Here is a 20,666-nt window from a genome sequence, read left to right as displayed (position 1 = left end):
ACCCTCCCCAATGTCCATAACCCCAACCCCCCTCTCCCAACACCCCTCCAATCATTAACCCTCAGTTTGTTTTGTGAGATTAAGAGTCACTTATGGTTTGTCTCCCTCCCAATCCCAACTTGTTTCATTTACTCTTCTCCTACCCCATTAACGCCCCATGTTGCATCTCCTCTCCCTCATATGAGGGAGATCATATGATAATTGTCTTTCTCTGATTGACTTACTTCGCTAAGCATGATACCCTCTAGTTCCAGCCACGTCATCGCAAATGGCAAGATTTTATTTCTTTTGATGGCTGCATAGTATTACATTGTGTATATATACCAAATCTTCTTTATCCATTCGTCTATTGATGGACATCTAGGTTCTTTCCATAGTTTGGCTATTGTAGACATTGCGGCTATAAACATTCGGGTGCATGTGCCCCTTCGGATCACTACGTTTGTAACCTTAGGGTAAATTCCCAGTAGTGCAATTGCTGGGTCATAGGGTAGTTCTATTTTCAACATTTTGAGGAACCTCCATGCTGTTTTCCAGAGTGGTTGCACCAGCTTGCATTCCCACCAACAGTGTAGGAGGGTTCCCCTTTCTCTTCATCCTCGCCAGCATCTGTCATTTCCTGACTTGTTCATTTTAGCCATTCTGACTGGTGTGAGGTGATATCTCATTGTGGTTTTGATTTGTATTTCCCTGATGCCGAGTGACATGGAGCACTTTTTCATGTGTCTGTTGGCCATCTGGATGTCTTCTTTGTAGAAATGTCTATTAATGTCCTCTGCCCATTTCTTGATTGGATTATTTGTTCTTTGGGTGTTGAGTTTGCTAAGTTCCTTATAGATTTTGGACACTAGCCCTTTATCTGATATGTCGTTTGCAAATATCTTCTCCCATTCTGTCAGTTGTCTTTTGGTTTTGTGAACTGTTTCCTTTGCTGTGCAAAAGCTTTTGATCTTGATGAAATCCCAATAGTTCATTTTTGCCCTTACTTCCCTTGCCTTTGGCGATGTTCCTAGGAAGATGTTGCTGCGGCTGAGGTCGAAGAGGTTGCTGCCTGTGTTCTCCTCAAGGATTTTGATGGATTCCTTTCTCACATTGAGGTCCTTCATCCATTTTGAGTCTATTTTCGTGTGTGGTGTAAGGAAATGACCCAATTTCATTTTTCTGCATGTGGCTGTCCAAGTTTCCCAACACCATTTATTGAAGAGGCTGTCTTTTTTCCATTGGACATTCTTTCCTGCTTTGTCGAAGATTAGTTGACCATAGAGTTGAGGGTCTATTTCTGGGCTCTCTATTCTGTTCCACTGATCTATGTGTCTGTTTTTGTGCCAGTACCATGCTCTCTTGATGATGACAGCTTTGTAATAGAGCATGAAGTCCTGAATTGTGATGCCACCAACTTTGGCTTTCTTTTTCAATATTCCTTTGGCTATTCGTGGTCTTTTCTGCTTCCATATAAATTTTAGGATTGTTTGTTCCATTTCTTTGAAAAAAATGGATGGTACTTTGATAGGAATTGCATTAAATGTGTAGATTGCTTTAGGTAGCATAGATTTTCACAATATTTATTCTTCCAATCCAGGAGCATGGAACATTTTTCCATTTCTTTGTGTCTTCCTCAATTTCTTTCATGAGTACTTTAGAGTTTTCTGAGTATAGATTCTTAGCCTCTTTGGTTAGGTTTATTCCTAGGTATCTTATAGATTTGGGGGCAATTGTAAATGGGATGGACTCCTTAATTTCTCTTTCTTCTGTCTTGTTATTGGTGTAGAGAAATGCAACTGATTTCTGTGCATTGATTTTATATCCTGACACTTTACTGAATTCCTGTACCAGTTCTAGCAGTTTTGGAGTGGAGTCTTTTGGGTTTTCCACATATAGTATCATATCATCTGCAAAGAGTGATAGTTTGACTTCTTCTTTGCCGATTTGGATGCCTTTAATTTCTTTTTGTTGTCTGATTGCTGAGGCTAGGACTTCTAGTACTATGTTGAATAGCAGTGGTGATAACGGACATCCCTGCCGTGTTCCTGACCTTAGCGGAAAAGCTTTCAGTTTTTCTCCATTGAGAATGACATTTGCGGTGGGTTTTTCATAGATGGCTTTGATAATATTGAGGTATGTGCCCTCTATCCCTACACTTTGAAGAGTTTTGATCAGGAAGGGATGCTGTACTTTGTCAAATGCTTTTTCAGCATCTATGGAGAGTATCATATGGTTCTTGTTCTTTCTTTTATTAATGTGTTGTATCACATTGATTGATTTGCGGATGTTGAACCAAACTTGCAGCCCTGGAATAAATCCCACTTGGTCGTGGTGAATAATCCTTTTAATGTACTGTTGAATCCTATTGGCTAGTATTTTGGTGAGAATTTTTGCATCTGTATTCATCAAGGATATTGGTCTGTAGTTGTCTTTTTTGATGGGATCCTTGTCCGGTTTTGGAATCAAGGTGAGGCTGGCCTCATAAAATGAGTTGGGAAGTTTTCCTTCCATTTCTATTTTTTGGAACAGTTTCAGGAGAATAGGAATTAGTTCTTCTTTAAATGTTTGGTAGAATTGCCCCGGGAAGCCGTCTGGCCCTGGACTTTTGTTTGTTTGGAGATTTTTGATGACTGTTTCAATCTCCTTACTGGTTATGGGTCTGTTCAGGCTTTCTATTTCTTCCTGGTTCAGTTGTGGTAGTTTATATGTCTCTAGGAATGCATCCATTTCTTCCAGATTGTCAAATTTGTTGGCGTAGAGTTGCTCATAGTATGTTCTTATAATTGTCTGTATTTCTTTGGTGTTAGTTGTGATCTCTCCTCTTTCATTCATGATTTTATTTATTTGGGTCCTTTCTCTTTTCTTTTTGATAAGTCTGGCCAGGGGTTTATCAATCTTATTAATTCTTTCAAAGAACCAGCTCCTAGTTTTGTTGATTTGTTCTATTGTTTTTTTGGTTTCTATTTCATTGATTTCTGCTCTGATCTTTATGATTTCTCTTCTCCTGCTGGGTTTAGGGTTTCTTTCTTGTTCTCTCTCCAGCTCCTTTAGGTGTAGGGTTAGGTTGTGTACCTGAGACCTTTCTTGTTTCTTGAGGAAGGCTTGTACCGCTATATATTTTCCTCTCAGGACTGCCTTTGTTGTATCCCACAGATTTTGAACCGTTGTGTTTTCATTATCATTTGTTTCCATGAATTTTTTCAATTCTTCTTTAATTTCCTAGTTGACCCATTCATTCTTTAGATGGATGTTCTTTAGTCTCCATGTATTTGGTTTCTTTCCAAATTTCCTCTTATGATTGAGTTCTAGCTTCAGAGCATTGTGGTCTGAAAATATGCAGGGAATGATCCTGATCTTTTGAAACCGGTTGAGACCTGATTTAGGACCGAGGATGTGATCTATTCTGGAGAATGTTCCATGTGCACTAGAGAAGAATGTGTATTCTGTTGCTTTGGGATGAAATGTTCTGAATATATCTGTGATGTCCATCTGGTCCAATGTGTCATTTAAGGCCTTTATTTCCTTATTGATCTTTTGCTTGAATGATCTGTCCATTTCAGTGAGGGGAGTGTTAAAGTCCCCTACTATTATTGTATTATTGTTGATGTGTTTCTTTGATTTTGTTATTAATTGGTTTATATAGTTGGCTGCTCCCACGTTAGGGGCATAGATATTTAAAATTGTTAGATCTTCTTGTTGGACAGATCCTTTGAGTATGATATAGTGTCCTTCCTCATCTCTTATTATAGTCTTTGGCTTAAAATCTAATTGATCTAATATAAGGATTGCCACTCCTACTTTCTTCTGATGTCCATTAGCATGGTAACTTCTTTTCCACTCCCTCACTTTAAATCTGAAGGTGTCTTCGGGTTTAAAATGAGTTTCTTGTAGGCAACATATAGATGTTTTTTGTTTTTTTATCCATTCTGATACCCTGTGTCTTTTGATTGGGGCATTTAGCCCATTCACATTCAGGGTAACTATTGAGAGATATGAATTTAGTGCCATTGTATTGCCTGTAAGGTGACTGTTATTGTATATTGTCTCTGTTCCTTTCTGATCTACTAGTTTTAGGGTCTCTCTTTGCTTAGAGGACCCCTTTCAATATTTCCTGTACAGCTGGTTTGGTGTTTGCAAATTCTTTCAGTTTTTGTTTGTCCTGGAAGCTTTTAATCTCTCCTTCTATTTTCAATGATAGCCTAGCTGGATATAGTATTCATGGCTGCATGTTTTTCTCGTTTAGTGCTCTGAATATATCATGCCAGCTCTTTCTGGCCTGCCAGGTCTCTGTGGATAAGTCTGCTGCCAATCTAATGTTTTTACCATTGTATGTTACAGACTTCTTTTCCCGGGCTGCTTTCAGGGTTTTCTCTTTGTCACTAAGACTTGTAAGTTTTACTATTAGGTGACGGGGTGTGGACCTATTCTTATTGATTTTGAGGGGGGTTCTCTGAACCTCCTTTATTTTGATGCTTGTTCCCTTTGTCACATTGGGGAAATTCTCTCCAATAATTCTCTCCAATATACCTTCTGCTCCCCTCTCTCTTTCTTCTTCTTCTGGAATCCCAATTATTCTAATGTTGTTTCATCTTATGGTGTTACTTATCTCTCGAATTCTCCCCTCGTGGTCCAGTAGCTGTTTGTCCCTCTTTTGCTCAGCTTCTTTATTCTCTGTCATTTGGTCTTCTATATCGCTAATTCTCTCTTCTGCCTCATTTATCCTAGCAGTGAGAGCCCCCATTTTCTATTGCACCTCATTAATAGCTTTTTTGATTTCAACTTGGTTAGATTTTAGTTCTTTTATTTATCCAGAAAGGGCTTTTATATCTCTTGAGAGGGCTTCTCTAATATCTTCCATGCCTTTTTCGAGCCCAGCTAGAACCTTGAGAATCGTCACTCTGAACTCTAGATCTGCATATTACCAATGTCTGTATTGATTAGGTCCCTAGCCTTTGGTACTGCCTCTTGTTATTTTTTTGTGGTGAATTTTTTCACCCTGTCATTTTGTCCAGATAAGAGCATATGAAGGAGCTAGTAAAATACTAAAAGGGTGGCAACAACCTCAGGAAAATATGCTTTAACCAAATCAGAAGAGTTCCCAAATCGTGAGGGGGGAGAAAGGGGATAAAAAGAGGTTCAGAAAGAAAAAAAAAAAATTAAACAATTAAAAGAAGAAAACGAATAAAGAAAAAATATAAAAAGGAAAAGATATATATATATATATATATATATATATTAGATAAACTAGTTAAAAAACGTTAAAAAAGAAAAGGGTAAAAGTTTAAAAAAAATTTAGCAGAAGAAGAGAAAAAAAAATTGAAAAAGAAAAAAATTTTAATTAACTGCAAGGCTAAAGAATCATGGGGAGAAAGCCATGAGTTCCGTGCTTTGCTTTCTCCTCCTCTGGGATTCTGCTGCTCTCCTTGGTGTTGAAACTGCACTCCTTGGTAGGTGAACTTGGTCCTGGCTGGATTTCTTGTTAATCTTCTGGGGGAGGGGCCTGTTGTAGAGATTCTCAAGTGTCTTTGCCCCAGGCAGAGTTGCACTGCCCTTACCAGGGGCCCAGCTGAGTAATCCGCTTGGGTTTGCTTTCGGGAGCTTTTGTTCCCTGAGTGCTTTCCATAGAGTTCCAGAGGACGGGAATGAAGATGGCGGCCTCCCAGTCTCTGGCCCGGAGGAGCCGAGAGCCCGGGGCCCCACTCCTCAGTGGCCCTCAGAGAACAGCGCCCAATTACTCCCGTCACCCTGGCCTCCGGCCGCGCTCCGAGCTGACCGAGTCTGCGACCGGTTCAAGGTAACCTGAGTTTAGAGCTCACTCCTCGGCTCTGTCTCTGTAGCCGGCTTCCCCGTTCTAATACCTGTAAGCTCTGCGACACTCAGACACCTCCGATCCTTCTGTAACCCTGCGGGACCTGAGGCCACGCTGACCCCGCATGGGCTTCACCCCGGTTAAGCCTGTGGAGTGATGTCCCTCAGTGGAACAGACTTTTAAAAGTCCTGATTTTGTGCTCCGTTGCTCCGCCGCTTGCCGGGAGCCGGCCCCTCTTCCCGCGGTCTACCCGTCGCTTTGGATTCACTTCTCTGCCAGTCCTACCTTTCAGAAAGTGGTTGATTTTCTTTTTCTAGAATTGCTGTTCTTCTTCTCTTCGATCTCCCGTTGGATTTGTAAGTGTTTGCAATCTTTAGATAAGCTATCTAGCTGATCTCCCGCTACCTGAAGTAGTCTCAGCCTGCTACTTCTCCGCCATCTTAACTCCTCCTCAACTTCTTTAAATGTTTGATAGAATTCATCTATAATACTATCCGGTCCTAGGCTTTTGCATTTTAAGAAACCTTTAAAGTACCAATTCAATTTTAATTGCTTGCAATCTGTCTTTTCAGATTTCCTATTTCCTTGTGATTCAGTCTTAAAAATTTGCATGTTTCTAGGAATTTATCCATTTCTTCCAGGTTTGCAATTTGTTGATGTATAATTGTTCATAGTAATACCTTATTATTTTTTGTTGTGATATCAGTTGTAACTTCTCTTTCATTTTTTATTTATTTATTTATTTGAGATCTTGTTCTTTCTTTATTTATGAGTTTGGCTAGAGGTTCATCATTATCTTATTATCTTTTCAAAGAATCTTTTTAGTTTCATTGACCTTTCCTATTTTTTTTAGTCTCTATTTCATTTATTTCTGCTATGATCTTATTTTCTTCCTTCTACTAACTTTCAGTTTTGTTTATTTTTACTTTTTGTTTGGTTTCTTTGGGTATAAAGTCATATTATTTGAGACTTCCTTGTTTCTTGAGGTGCCTGTATCATTATGAACTTTCCTCTTAGAACTGTTTTTGCTGTGTCCCATAGATCTTAGAAAATAGCGTTCCCATTTTCAGTTTCTCTCAAGGTATTTTTTGTTTTCCTCCTTGACTTCTTCATTGATTTCCTCTTTGAATACTTCACTATGTGTTTCAAAGTATGTTGTTTTAGGCTCCACATTTGTGTTTTTTCCAGTTTTCATCTTGTAATTGATTTTTAGTTTCATACCATTGTGCCCAGAGAAGATGATTGATCTGATTTTAATCTTTTTGTGTTTATTACGACTTGTTTTGTGATCTAACATGTGATCTATCCTGGAAAATGTTTCATATGTATTTGAAATAAATGTGTTTTCTGCAGTTTTTGGATAAAATGTTCTGTATATAAGTTCACCTAGTCTAATGTGTCATTTAAGGCCATTTCCTTATTAATTCTCTGTCTGAATGATCTATCCATTGATGTAAGTGGGTTTTTTAAGTCCCCTACCATTACTGTATAATTGTCAACTTCTCTCTTTATGTCTACTAATGTTTGCTTTATACTTTTCACTTTTTCTAGTGTGGGTGCAAAAATATGTATGAATGTTATATCCTCTTCTTGGATTGACCCTTTTATCATTATGTAATATCCTTCTTTGTCTTGTTACAGTCTTTATTTTAAAGACTGGTATTATCTGATATAGTATTGCTACTCCAGCTTTCTTTTTGTTTACATTTGCATGGAATAGTCTTTTCCATTCTTTTACTCTCAGCCTATGTGTATTTTTAGATCTGACGTGAGCCTGTGATAGGCAACACAGAGATGGGCCTGGGTTTTTGTTTTTTTTTTAATCCATTCAGCCACCCTATGTCTTTTGATTGCATCATTTAATTCACTTTAAAGAAATTATTGATAGGTATTATTTATTGACATTGTGTTATTTGTTTTTTGGTTGTTTTTGAGGTTCTCTGTTCCTTCCTTCTTCTCTTGGTCTTTTTGTGGTTTGATGGTTTTCAGTGTTGTTTGTTTTTTGCTATTTTTTTTGTGTCCCTATTATAGGTGTTTGTTTTGTGGTTATAATGGCATACACACACACACACACACACACACACACACACGGCAATCTATTTTAAGCTGATAGTCATTTAAATTCAATTGCATTCCAAAAGTATGGGACCCTTCATGAATTTGCATGTCATCCTTGTGCAGGGGCCACACTAATCTTCTCAGTATCATTCCAAATCCAAAGTGAAAACTTGATCAGTTATTGTCAAAAATGACAACCCTGAGTGAAAAGTACATTTCATAATAGGAGCCAATATAAATTTAATTTATATGCTTTATTTTAATTGAATAATTATAGTATGTACATTAAATCACCATATTGAATTGCAAAATTTTATAAAACAGTACTGACCCTTACTACCAGCAATATACTTCTTTTCTCTCTCTTTCTATTGCTGATGGTTGTGAAATTAATTTCATGACCTGCTAAGCAGGTCACAATGCACAGTTTTAAATCTCTGATCTATATCATTAATCCATGTAAAAGTATTTATTCAACACTATCATGTACCAGGTTGTTAGGCATTGTTCTAAGTTCAGCAGAGAACTAAACAGACAATTCTTGCCCCCATAGAGCTTACATTCTAGAAGTGGGAACACACACACACACACACACACATATGTTATAATATGTGATACATATGATATATCTCTGTAAACTATATGGTATGTCAGATGGTGTAGCAGATATTGGTGCTGCACTCATAACCCTGAATACCATATCATATTATTACTTCGGTGTGCATCTTCCTATTCCAGGAGCCGAGATCTGCATATCTTTGCTTTGAGACTTTTTCCAAAGTCACAGAAGGCTTATTTGCCCACCTTGAGTAAAGCAGAAATTAATACTTCATCCCCAAGAAGCCTACAGCCAATGACTAATGGAAGTTGGCATAAAAATACCCCAGCTTCTTCTGCACTTGAGTGGCGTAACTTTGGAGCATCTCCCAAGGAACCACTTACCCTTGAAATCTTGGCACAGTGTCTACTTCTGGGATAACTCAAAACTGTGAAAGAAGATGATACATGTTGTGATAAAAAAATTAAATAGGAAAAGAGGTTAGGGAGGTCCATAGGGGATAATTTCAAATGGGGAGATCTGGGAAGACCTCACTGATAAGAAATCAGTGCTATTTGAGGAAAGGCCTGAAGACAGAAAGGGAGAAAATACATGGACATGGAAGAGAGAGTACGTTTCAGACAAGGGGAACAACAAAGGTAAAGGCCCAGAAACAGGAGTAAGGGGACCAATGCAAGGACGAAATGTTTGTATCATCTCAAATTCATACATTGAAGCCTTAATTTTCAGTCTGATGGTATTTGGAGATGGACCTTTGGGAGGTAAATAGGTTTAAATGAAGTCATGAAAGTGGATCCTCCATGATGAGATTAATGCCCTTTCAATGAGAAGAAGGCAACCAGTCCTCTTTCAGTCATGTAGGGATATAGCAAGGAGACAGCCATCTATGAATGAGGAAGAGAGTTCTCACCAGAACCTGACCATGGTGATACCCCAATCTTAGACATCCAGCTTCTGGAACCAGAAGAAATAAATTTCTGTTCACACCACCCATAATATCTAGGCTATTCTGTTAGAGCTGCCCTAATTGACTAAGATGACCAATGGAATGACAATAGGAAAAGACAGGAGATTCATGGGAGAGGTCTGAGATATAGGAGGCATATCTAAGTAGTCGCTTTTAACCTCACCATTTTGTTTTCTTATGATGTATTACTGTTTGAGGGTTTTACATCTGGAAACCTGATTCAAAAGTATACCATGTTATTTAAAGTCAGGAAGTGTGGTAATAGCAGGCAGGCAGAGATGCTGACAGAGGTGTCAGGGGTTGTGTGGGAACATTTCAGAACTTCTACCAACACTCATATATGTTTATTTTTTTAAGCAAGCTTTCTAAAAATAAAGAATAAAGTAAGCTTTCTATATCGACTTGCATGGTTTCCCATTATTAATTAGGTCTTACTGCCAGGCTTTAGGCGTGCCCTGGAAGCTTTCACATTTCCAGTCATTAGCTGATCTGGACTTTTTCATTGGCTGCTCATGGCACAATGCAATTGTCTTTCGGCAACAGTTTTCTCATCTAAAAAATGGCTTTACCAGCCTTGAGCACTACTGACACCATCACACCTTTTTAGTAAACACTCATTCGTTCCTTTAAGGAAGGGGAGGGGTCAAAAAAACAGTAAGAGAATAAAGGGGGATGAGAAATAACTTTTGGGTTGTTATGGGGAAAAAGGACTCCTCTGACTTTTTTGCAGTCACATTTTAGAGAAGGGAATCCCTTTTATGCTAATCCAAACAGAGAGCCCATCTTCGCTTAAACTCTTTCAGTGATAGACAGCTCACTGTTTTGCAAAATGGTCATTCCAATTCTCATGCCCCATTGATTATATTGAAAGTTCTCCATTATTTTAAATTAAACTCCGAAGAACTTTCTAAACAATTCAGAAGAATCTCTTTCATGTGACAATCATTTTTATGACTGAATAAAGCCAACCAGTTGCCTCGTTTTTCCTCTGCCAAACATCATCAGTTCTATAAGACATTCCATAAATGATTGCAAGCACTTGAACACAGCTTAGGTGATTGACTTGTCAACAGTTATACTAACCATAAACATTACCACACACCCAATACTGTTCTAAGTGCTTTCAGTTCAATTATCTCATTTAATATTCAAGCAGTCCTGGGAGGTAAGTACAATTATGATTCCTATTTTATAGGAAAGGACAATAGGAAATATAGGAGGTAAATAATTTACCTAATTATATAAAACCAATAAGTTGTAGAGCCACACACTCAAACTTGCTAGTTTGACTCTAGAGCTCATATTATTCCCTCATTCTGTTCTACCACCTGTCAGAAGTTCAGAAGTAACAGAAGTAAAACCAGTGAATCACTGAAGTACTACCTAGTAAAAGTTAATTGTGCACTCACCAAAAAGACAATTTGCAAACCAGGAGCACTCAAACCAAAGCATGGAAAGAGGCTCAAGTGTACACTGTTATAAAGCAGCTTATATCATGGGAAGGCTGTGATTTTATTCTTCACAGTGATTGGTTATAATATTAGAATTTTCTTAAATAATGAGAAATTGGTCAATGGTTACCTTATATCCACCTTGAGAAAGAGTTTAAGTTTTGCTTATGATTTTTAGAGACACAAGCAAAAAGTGACCCAGGTCACTTTAGTTTAGTTAGTCTTGCAAAAATAAACTAAGTTAAGTTTTGTTTGTATGACTTAACTGGTTTTGTCTACTCAAGGTATTTTCAAAGCAAGTATCTGTTTTTTAATTTTAACATACCTATTCACTAACAAACCCATGGTTGGTTAGTATCAGTCCAGTCTAAGATTCAGGCCTTCTGGCTCCTAGTCCAGTGCTCTTTTCACCATGTCACTTTATCCTGAGTGTGGATGGAATGCCCTTGGGAGAAAGTAAGGGAGTTCAGGGGAGTAAGAACTGGGTATGGAATTTCCAAATCTGAATCCCCAGAAGAACTGGTTATCTGTTGATCTTTCACTTCAATTACTAAAAATAACCTTCCCTACTTCTGAATTTAGTTGGGAAAAATGCACATTGGCAAAGACAAAAGGTAGTCTTGCCCTAGAAAAAAACTTCTAAGATTCTGCCTAATTCTCACACCTTAGTCACCAGTGAAGACAAAGATCAGGGAAGTCTTCACTTCTAACCAGGAAGGGAGCAGTGGCCTCCAGCTACAGATCCTTGTCACCTGAGGCTGTCGAGATGGTGAAAATTCAGTGGTGAAAGCTTCTTTTGTGTGGTGTTTTCCTTCTTCCCCAAAGAGCTAAGAGGTGGAATAAGGTGAAAGGGATGGCCTCAGCTTGTAAAGCTGCATCTGAAAGATTTCATCAAGAAAGTGAACTCTCAGGAAGGGCTCATGAAACAAAATCACAGAGAAAGGAACCAAGGAAGGAGACCGAGATGACGATTGTCAATAGCATAATCAGTTGTCAATAGCACATGGCAGCAGGCAAAGTGATCTATCCAACGTGAAAGTCAGCCAAGCTATGTTGCTCAATGTCCCAGTGGCTTCCCTCTTCCCTCCCAACAGGACACTTAATTCAGAAAGGTATCGCAGAGTCCTCATTCAGAACTCTGCTGAACTAGATGAGCAGAGAGGGTCCTCTGACTTAATTCAAATTCTCTCTATCCCATTTCTCTGCTTTGTTTTACTTCTTAGCATATACCATGAACCTGACATAGGGTCTGTTTGTTTTTAGTCTCTCCTCCCCCCAACTCCAGAATATAATACTATAGAAGACATCTCAGTCTGAGTCTAATTTTTTTTCCTGCTGTAATCCAGCATTTAAAATTGAAACTGGTAATTTTTGATGGATGCATGAATGAATGAATGAATGAAAAAAGTGAATGAACAAAACTCAGAGGAAAAAATGAAAGCAGATAGGTAAAGAGAATAGCAAAAAGATGAATAATTTCTATAGTAAGGAGACCTGAAAAATGAAGTTTGTAACCCAAATATGGAACAGGAAGATAAGACAAGATGAGAGGAACTGATTGAGTCTTTAGGGGTTTAAAAAAATAGGAATGTTCATCTTGCTTGCAAACCAACCAAAGGCCTATTTTTATAGCTTTTTCTCTGATCTCACACATACAAAAATTATTCCAATAGTTTTTATTTAGTACTTACTTACTTAGAGCCAGACATATGACCTGTATTAGCTCCAGTCTTCACAGTGACCCTGAGAGTAAGGAATTATTATCCTCACTTTGCAGATGAGGAAAGTGGGGGCAAAAAGTTAAGTAATTTATTCACAATAACCAAATGTTGAACACAACTCAAATGTCCATCAACGGATGAATGGGAACAAAATGTTGTATATTATTCAGTCACAGAAAGGAATGAAATTATGATACATGGATATACCTAAAAAAAAAAAAAAAAAAAAGAGTGAGCTATGTGAAAGTAGCCAGACAAAGAATGTCACCCGTTGTATGATTCTGTTAAGATGAAATAAACAGAATAAATAAATCCATAGAAAGAGAAAGCAGATTGGTTGCCAAGGACTGGGAGGAGAGGGATGGGTGCTTAATGGGTGTATATGGGTTCTCTTTTGGGGATGATAAAAATGTTTTGGAACTAGATATAGGTAATGGTTGTACACATTGTGAATATAATAATGACACTGTGTTGTACACTTTAGAATAGTTGATTTTATGTTCACCTCAGTAATTAAGTTAAATTAAATTAAATGGTTCGTAACCTGCACAGTGTTAAAGTGAGTTCCTCAAGTTTAAATGAAAGGACCTCGAACAGCAATAAGAAAGCATATGAAAGTATAGAATTCATTGGTGAAAGTAATTATACAAATGAATACACAATACTGTAATACTGGAATGGCAGTATGTAAATAATTTTTTATTTTAATATTAAAGTTTAGGGATTAGTATTAAGAATAACTATAACCACAAATATTTGGATACACAAATAAATGGATATACAATATAAAAAGATGTTAATTGTCACCATAAAGAATATGGGGGGAGAGGTCAAAGTGTAGAGTTTTTATATACTATAGGAGTAATGTTGTTATCTGTTTAAAATACTCATAGCCATAAAATGTTTTATGTAAGACTCATGGTAACCACAAAAAAATACCTATAAAAGATAAACAAAGAGAGGGGTGCCTGGGTGGCTCAGTGGGTTAAAGCCTCTGCCTTCTGCTCAGGTCATGATCCCAGGGTCTGGGGATTGAGCCTCACATAGGGCTCTCTGCTCAGCAGGGAACCTGCTTCCTCCTCTCTCTGCCTGCCTCTCTGCCTACTGTGATCTCTGTCAAATAAATAAATAAAATCTTTTTTAAAAAGTTTAAAAAAAAAGATAAAGAGAAAGAAATTAAACCTATTACCACAAAAAAAACCCCAACAAAATACAAAAGGAAGAAAGCAAAAGAAAAAACAAAGCACAAAAGAACTACAAAACAGACAAAAACATGGCAAAATGTCAATAATAAATCCTTTCACATCAATAATTACTTTAACATAAATGAATTAGACTCTCGAATCAAAAGGATGAATAAATTAATACAAAAAAGATAGAGAGGGAGAGAGAGAAACAACTATATGCTATTTACAACAGGCTCACTTTAGCTTTAAGGATAAATGGGCTAAAAGTGAGGACATGATAAAGATAGGCCATAAAAATGGTTAAAAAAAAAAAGAGCAGAGATGACCAAACTTATATCAGACAAAACAGACTTTAAGTAAAATGTCACTAAAAGCAAAGAAGGACATTATGTAACGACAAAAGAATCATTTCATCAAGATAAAACAATTATAAATATATATTCACCTGATAAGAGAGCACCTAAATAAATAAAGCAAACATTGACAGATCTGAAGGGAAAAACAGACAGTAACATAATAATAGTTATGTTACTGTCTGTTTCACTCAATAACCCACTTTCAATAATGGACAGAATATCCAGACAGAAGAACAGTAAGGAAACAGGGGACTGGACAACACTAAAGACCAGGTGAACCTAACAGAAACAGACAGAACATTCCACTCAACAGCAGGAAAATACACATTTTCTTCAATCACACATGGAACATTCTCCAGGAAAAAGCACATGTTAGGTCACAAAACAAGTCTTAATTTCAATGGTAAGAATATTGAAATCATACCAATTAGCATTTCAAAAGCAAAGTGGAATGAAACTAGAAATCAATAAGAGAAGGAAAACTAGAAAATTCACAAATATGTGAAAGTTAAATAACACACTCTTGAACAACCATTGGGTCAGAGAAGATATCAAAAGGGAAACCAGAAAATTACTTGAGAAAATAAAAACAAAAGTATAACATACAAAAACATATGGGATACAGTGAAAGGAGAACCAGGAGGGAAGTTTAAGTGATAAACACCTGCATTAAAGAAGAAAAATCTAAAAAAAAAAAAAAAAAAACCAACCTTAAACCTCAAGAAACTTGAAAAAAGAAGAAGAAAAAGAAAAAAAAAAAAAAAAAACAAGCCAAAACTTAACAGAAAGAATTAACAATAGGGATTAGAGAAGAAATCAATGAAATAGAGAACAGAAAAACAAATAGAAAAAAAATCAACAAAATCAAGTTTTTTTTTTTAAAGAAAGAACAGACAAATCTTTCACAGACTAAGAAAAATTAAAAGAATCAAATAAATAATATTATAAGTGAAAGGGGAAATATTACATACATCTGACAGGAGAGAATAAAATGGATCATAAGGGACTACACAAGAGAACCTTTGTGTGCTGTTGGTAGGAATTCAAAATAGTATAGTTCCACAAAAATTAAAAATAGAATTAACATATGATCCAGCAATCCCACTTTGAATATATATCCCTGAAACTGATGTTAGGATCTCAAAGAGATTATCTGTGCTCTCAAGGTCATTTCAGTATTAGTCACAATAGCCAAGATAGGGAAACCCAAGTATCCATGAACAGATGAGTGGATAAAGGAAATGGATATCCACACAATGGGATACTATTCAGCCTTTGAAAAAGGAAATCCTGCCATAGGAAAGAACATGGATGAACCTGGAGGACATGATTCTGGAAGACAGGATCCAGCCACAGAAAGACAAGTACTGCATGCTTTTACTTCTGTTTGGTATCTAAAATAGTCAAATTCACAGGGATGCCTGGGTGCCTCAGTCAGTTAAGAATCTGACTCTTGATTTTGGCTCAGGTCTTGATCCCAGGGTCTTGGGATCCAGCCTCACCTTGTGTTCCATGATCTGTGGGGAATCTGCTGGAGATTCTTCCTCTCCCTTACCCCTCCCCTCTTGCACATGCACGGGTACACGTGTGTGTGCACGCACTTGTATGCGCATTCTCTCTTTCTGTCTCTCTCAGATCAATCAATCTCTAAAAAATAAAAAAGTCAAACCCATAGAAGCAGAAAGTAGAGTGGTAATTCCTAGGGACTGGAGGGAGGAGAAAATGAAAAGTTATTGTTCAAGAGGTGTAAAATTTCAGTTCTACAAAATGAGTAAGTTCTAGGAGAGCTGCTGTACAATATTGGGGCTATAGTTAACAATATATTGTATATAGCACACTTAAAATTTTGTTAAGAGAGTAGATCTCATGTTAAGTGTTCTTGCTGCCATTTAACATACAATAAAATAAACCAATATTCATCCTGTATCAGAAACGCAGTTGGAAATTCATCTGACAGCATGTTTCCAATCATAGGATTTCTCGGTTTTACAATCTGAGAAGTGGAATTTGTAACACCCGGTTGTCCTTACATTTCCTTCCATCCCTTCCCAAATACACAAACAAGATAGAAATGGAAAAAGCATATAAGTCAAAGTCAATTTTTCCCTCCGGGACCTGTCAGACACTTCAGGAGGAACACTCCTTTTACTATCCCTTGGGCTTTACAAACTCTAGTCCTGAAGCAGCAGATAGTATCAAAATACAAAGTCAGATTCAGAAGGTAAAGGTGGGGTCTGAGATCCTGCATTTCTAGCAAGTTCCCAGGTGACGTCAATGCAGCTCGTCTAGGGACCACACTTTGGGTAGTAAGAAACCCATGCTTCTGCGGCAGAGACTGACAACAGTTGCATTTTATTCAACATTCTCAGTTTCCCTCTTTGAGGTTAGGAGACACAGATCCTCATCAGCCAACAGAGCAACTCTCTTAGCATCTTCCACCGGAAGATGGGAAAATATTCCCATTCCCATAATGATAAAGGCTCATTGTACTTAGCCTGTTTATCCACTGGTGAGGGTTTCCTTGGAAGGAAGAAAATATTATCTAATAATAGTAGTTCCTTATATTTACACGTGGTTTATAATTTACCAAATGTATTCACACGTCAGTTCCTATCAGCCTCACAATGATTCTTAGACGTAGAACAGAGGAGTATATTTTAAACCAACTTGATAGAAGCAAACCGATAGAAGCAACTGCCTTCAGAGTTGGAGCTTTCTGGGAAAACTTTTAGAAGAAAGTGACTTTGAATATGAAGATGAGAAATGGGTACAGTTTTGAGTAGGTGAGGACTGGGGGCAATAACATGCCAAGAAGGGAAGATGGTATTCAAACACACTATAAATATTTATTGAGCTACTACTCCCCAAACCAATAAGGTCAGCAGAAGCAAAGACATTTTAACTTTAGTCCAGGGGAAGTAGGCACCATTAAAGAATTTTGGTTCAGGGAGTAATCGAGTCAGATTCAGCATGGGAGCATTTGAGTTTCACACAGGCAAAGCTGGTGGGAGTGAGGCCATCCAGTAGGGGGCTAGGAAAGGGGAAGAAGTAAGAAACGATGAAGGCATGACCTAGAGCATTAGCAGTGGAAAGGGATCAAAAGCTTTTGTGCCTGATTGGATGTAGATTGTGACAGAGGGAACAGTAACAGGCGAAGGCTTCAGAAAAGATAAGCTTTTATTCTCAAGGACCATAAAAATGTGCATGCCCTTTGACTTAATTATGTCTCACTGGGATTCTGGGCTAAAGAAATAAATCCCCCAAAGACTTTTCACAGACATGTCCATTGTAATATTATTTGTAACAGTGAAAGTTTGGGAACAACTGAAATGTTCGTAAGATGGTATGATTAAGTAAATTATTGTGCAAAATGACATTATAAGATTAAAGAAAAAATTGAAGAATATTTTTAAAAGACCTAAATAAACACAAAGACATATTTCCTGGGTGGAAGAATTAATGCTTCAATGCTATAATTTTTTTCAAATGAATAAATAAGTGCAATGTAATGCCAAAGAAATTTTTTCTAATTTGAACAAATTGATTCTAAAATTTTATGAAAAATATATATATCACATTTACCAAGAAAATTTTTAAAGGATAAAATACTTGCACTAATAGGTATTATAATATACAATTTTTATAATAGAGTTATCAAAATTGTGCATTATTGGCATGCAAACAGAACAGCGTAGTACTCAGAATAGATATAAAATATATGTAAATGTAACATATGATATTGACATTAGAAATCATTGGTGAAATCATGGTTTTTCAATAAAGGGTAATGGGATAACTGACTATGCATTCAGAAGAAAGTTAATGTTTATAATATTTATAAATAAAATATATAATTACATTTAATGTGTGCAATTCACATATATTTAATATACTAATATATTAATTAATATATTGTTTAATCACATTTTGATTTAAATATATTATAATTAAATATCAATTATGTAGTAATATGTGTGATATTTATATTATATTTATAATAGCTATAAATATAATATAAAATATAATAAATCTAATGTTTATAATATTTTTTAAAAATTCCTAGGATGATTAAAAATCTACTGTTAAAAAATTTACAGTTTTCGAAGCAAAGAAGCAATAGAGAAAACCCAGAGCCTTAATCCAGAATATAATGGACAGATTTGACAAGATGAAAAATCAAAACTTACCTCCATTAAAATAGTCCATAAACAAAATCAAGGGAAATAGGACAGAGAAATGTTTAGGATATATTTCACTAGGTGTTAATGTGTATAATAGAAACAGAACCTCAAAGATTGGTTTTCAAAAAGACAAACATACCAGAAGAAAAATAGGCATAGGATTGAACAGTCATAGCATAAAAAAGAATTCAAATAATAAACATATGGACTCAACCTTCCATGAAGTCAGGAAACTGTGAATTAAAACAATAAGACACCATATTTTGCCTACCAGACTGGCAAAAATCAGACTGATAAAACCCAGTGGCTGAAAGAATGTGAGAAAACATCCTTGGTAGGAGGGTATATCAGTAAGAGTGTATATTACTAAATATTTGGGGAATAGTTACCTATGTTATGATTCAGTAATCTCACTTCCAGGATTTTCTTCTATAACAGTTTTGGAGACCAAACTTGGCAGTGTTCAGTTCTCATTCCCTCTGACCCAACAATGCCGTTTCTAAATGTCTATCCTAAGGTACATGCAAAGATAATCATGGCAGCATTTTTTACAATAAAAAGCTGAAATTACTGAAGATCTAACAAAGGAAGAATGATAGAATAAATTACAAACTAGACAGCCATTAAAAAGAACGAGTTAAGTCTGTAGCCAGTAACCTAGAATGTATAATTGCACTAATCTTAAAAGACACATCACAGAAATTGTTACATTTTTAGTTTAAAGAATATTTGCATGTGCATATGGAGACATGACAACATACACGTAGGGAAGGGATAGATATGCTCAAATCTGTTCACAGCAGTCACCTCTAGAGATGAGATCAGAGGAAAGGAGGAGGGTATGATCTGAGAAGGTTATATCTGACTTTAGAGATACAGATTTTTTTTTTTAACAGTGCTGTGATGTGAGTGATTTTTTTTCACCCCTGTGGTTTTTTTTTTAGCATTTTTCTTTTCTTTTTTTTTTTTGAGAAAAAATATAATCCTCAAAGAAGAAAGATGGAGAACCAAAGGGAAGACTGTTCACAGCCATGAAGGAGGAGAAAAAAGAGAGACATGGCAAAAGGCAACCCAGAGAAGTCAGGGACAGAAAGGGTCTGGGGAGGGCAGGGGCTGAGAATCAAGGAAGGACAGCTTCAGGAGGAGGGAGGGAGGGAGGCAGTGTTGCAAGCCGGGGTGCACTATGCCTGTGCATCTCTGGAGAAACAGAGAATCAGGGCCTCACCCTAAACCTCCTAAATTAGAAGCCTTTCAAGTGACACCCAGACACAGTAGCTTTGAAACATGCCCCCCCCCCATGATGGTGGTGTGCCGTCAAGGTTGACAACCATTGATTGAAGGCATTGAAAGGGTAGTGAGTCAGGGAAGCAGAGGAGTGTAGTTCATCCTTTCCCACTAAATTTGACAGGTGCAGAAAGGAGTGAATTAAATGAATAGAAGCTACTAGAACATGGTAAAGCACAAACAGGTCACCAGGGTCAAGAATGATAGGAGCACGTTGTAGGCTAAGATGAAGCAGCCCATGGGCAGAAGAGATTAAATATTCGAGGAAGGTGGTCATAAAAGAAAGAGGAAGAGGGGGGAAAAGAATTTGTTTCTAGACTTTCTGTTATTTGTCAGATATTTTACATATGCTATCACCATTATTATTTCTTTTACTTTTAATAACCACCATTATTATTATTTTTGAGGCCTGTATTACTGTATCCTAGTATTTACTGTGAGGCAACTGAGCTTAGGAAATGTGTATGAAGAGCAAGGACTCAAACCCACACCCAAAGAAATCAGCCACAGAGCAGGGTCTTGGAGGCACTGTGACTGCTGGTGGCTTAGGGACAGGGTCTGTGCACCACACCACGGAGCAGAAAGCCAGTCTTGCCTTTCTCTCCTGGTGAGATGCCCACTAGTCACTCAACAACCAATCTGTCACCTACCAGAAGCCAGGAGCACAGCTGAGGGGACCAGCCTGCAGCTGACTGGGAACCACAAGAAGAAAAGCGATGTCCCCACCTTCCAAGAGCTGACAGTCCGGACTTACCTAGTGTGCTATCTTTTTCACCAACTATGAAAACTGTCTGACTAGAACAACTCCAAGAAAACAGAGTAATCCTTTGCCTTCCAAAGGTCATATAGAAATATTCTGTCATTGAAGATCTCATGTCACCCAGGGGTTCGGGAAATAAATAGGAGTTGCATGCTTTTGTGACCCCCAGGAGAGGAGGCAAACGTATCTGGAGTATCACGGGAAGCAGGTGGAGGGCTGTGCATGAAAGATGCATCTCTCCCTGGACTCAGAGAACCAGATGGAATCTCTGATCATGTTACTGAACAGGAAGCATCAGGAGATGTCGGTGGGCTTCAGGTCCAAAAAGATCATAAAACCATCCTGGATTTT

The 20,666-nt window shown here is 37.2% G+C and overlaps 1 non-coding gene across 1 annotated transcript; it reads right to left on the bottom strand.

Annotated features, from left to right (window-relative positions):
- Positions 1-7,927: 7,927 nt before the first annotated feature.
- LOC116864452 lies at positions 7,928-8,030 on the bottom strand. The gene has a single exon (XR_004382012.1). It is a non-coding gene; the product is annotated as a U6 spliceosomal RNA (small nuclear RNA).
- Between the last annotated feature and the right edge of the window lie 12,636 nt (positions 8,031-20,666).

The sequence above is a fragment of the Lontra canadensis genome, unplaced genomic scaffold (assembly GCF_010015895.1).
Source record: "Lontra canadensis isolate GAN:19392208 unplaced genomic scaffold, GSC_riverotter_1.0 scaffold5, whole genome shotgun sequence".
NCBI lineage: Eukaryota > Metazoa > Chordata > Mammalia > Carnivora > Mustelidae > Lontra > Lontra canadensis.
Note: the sequence above shows the minus strand (reverse complement) of the source record. Positions and strands in the feature narration are given on the sequence as shown.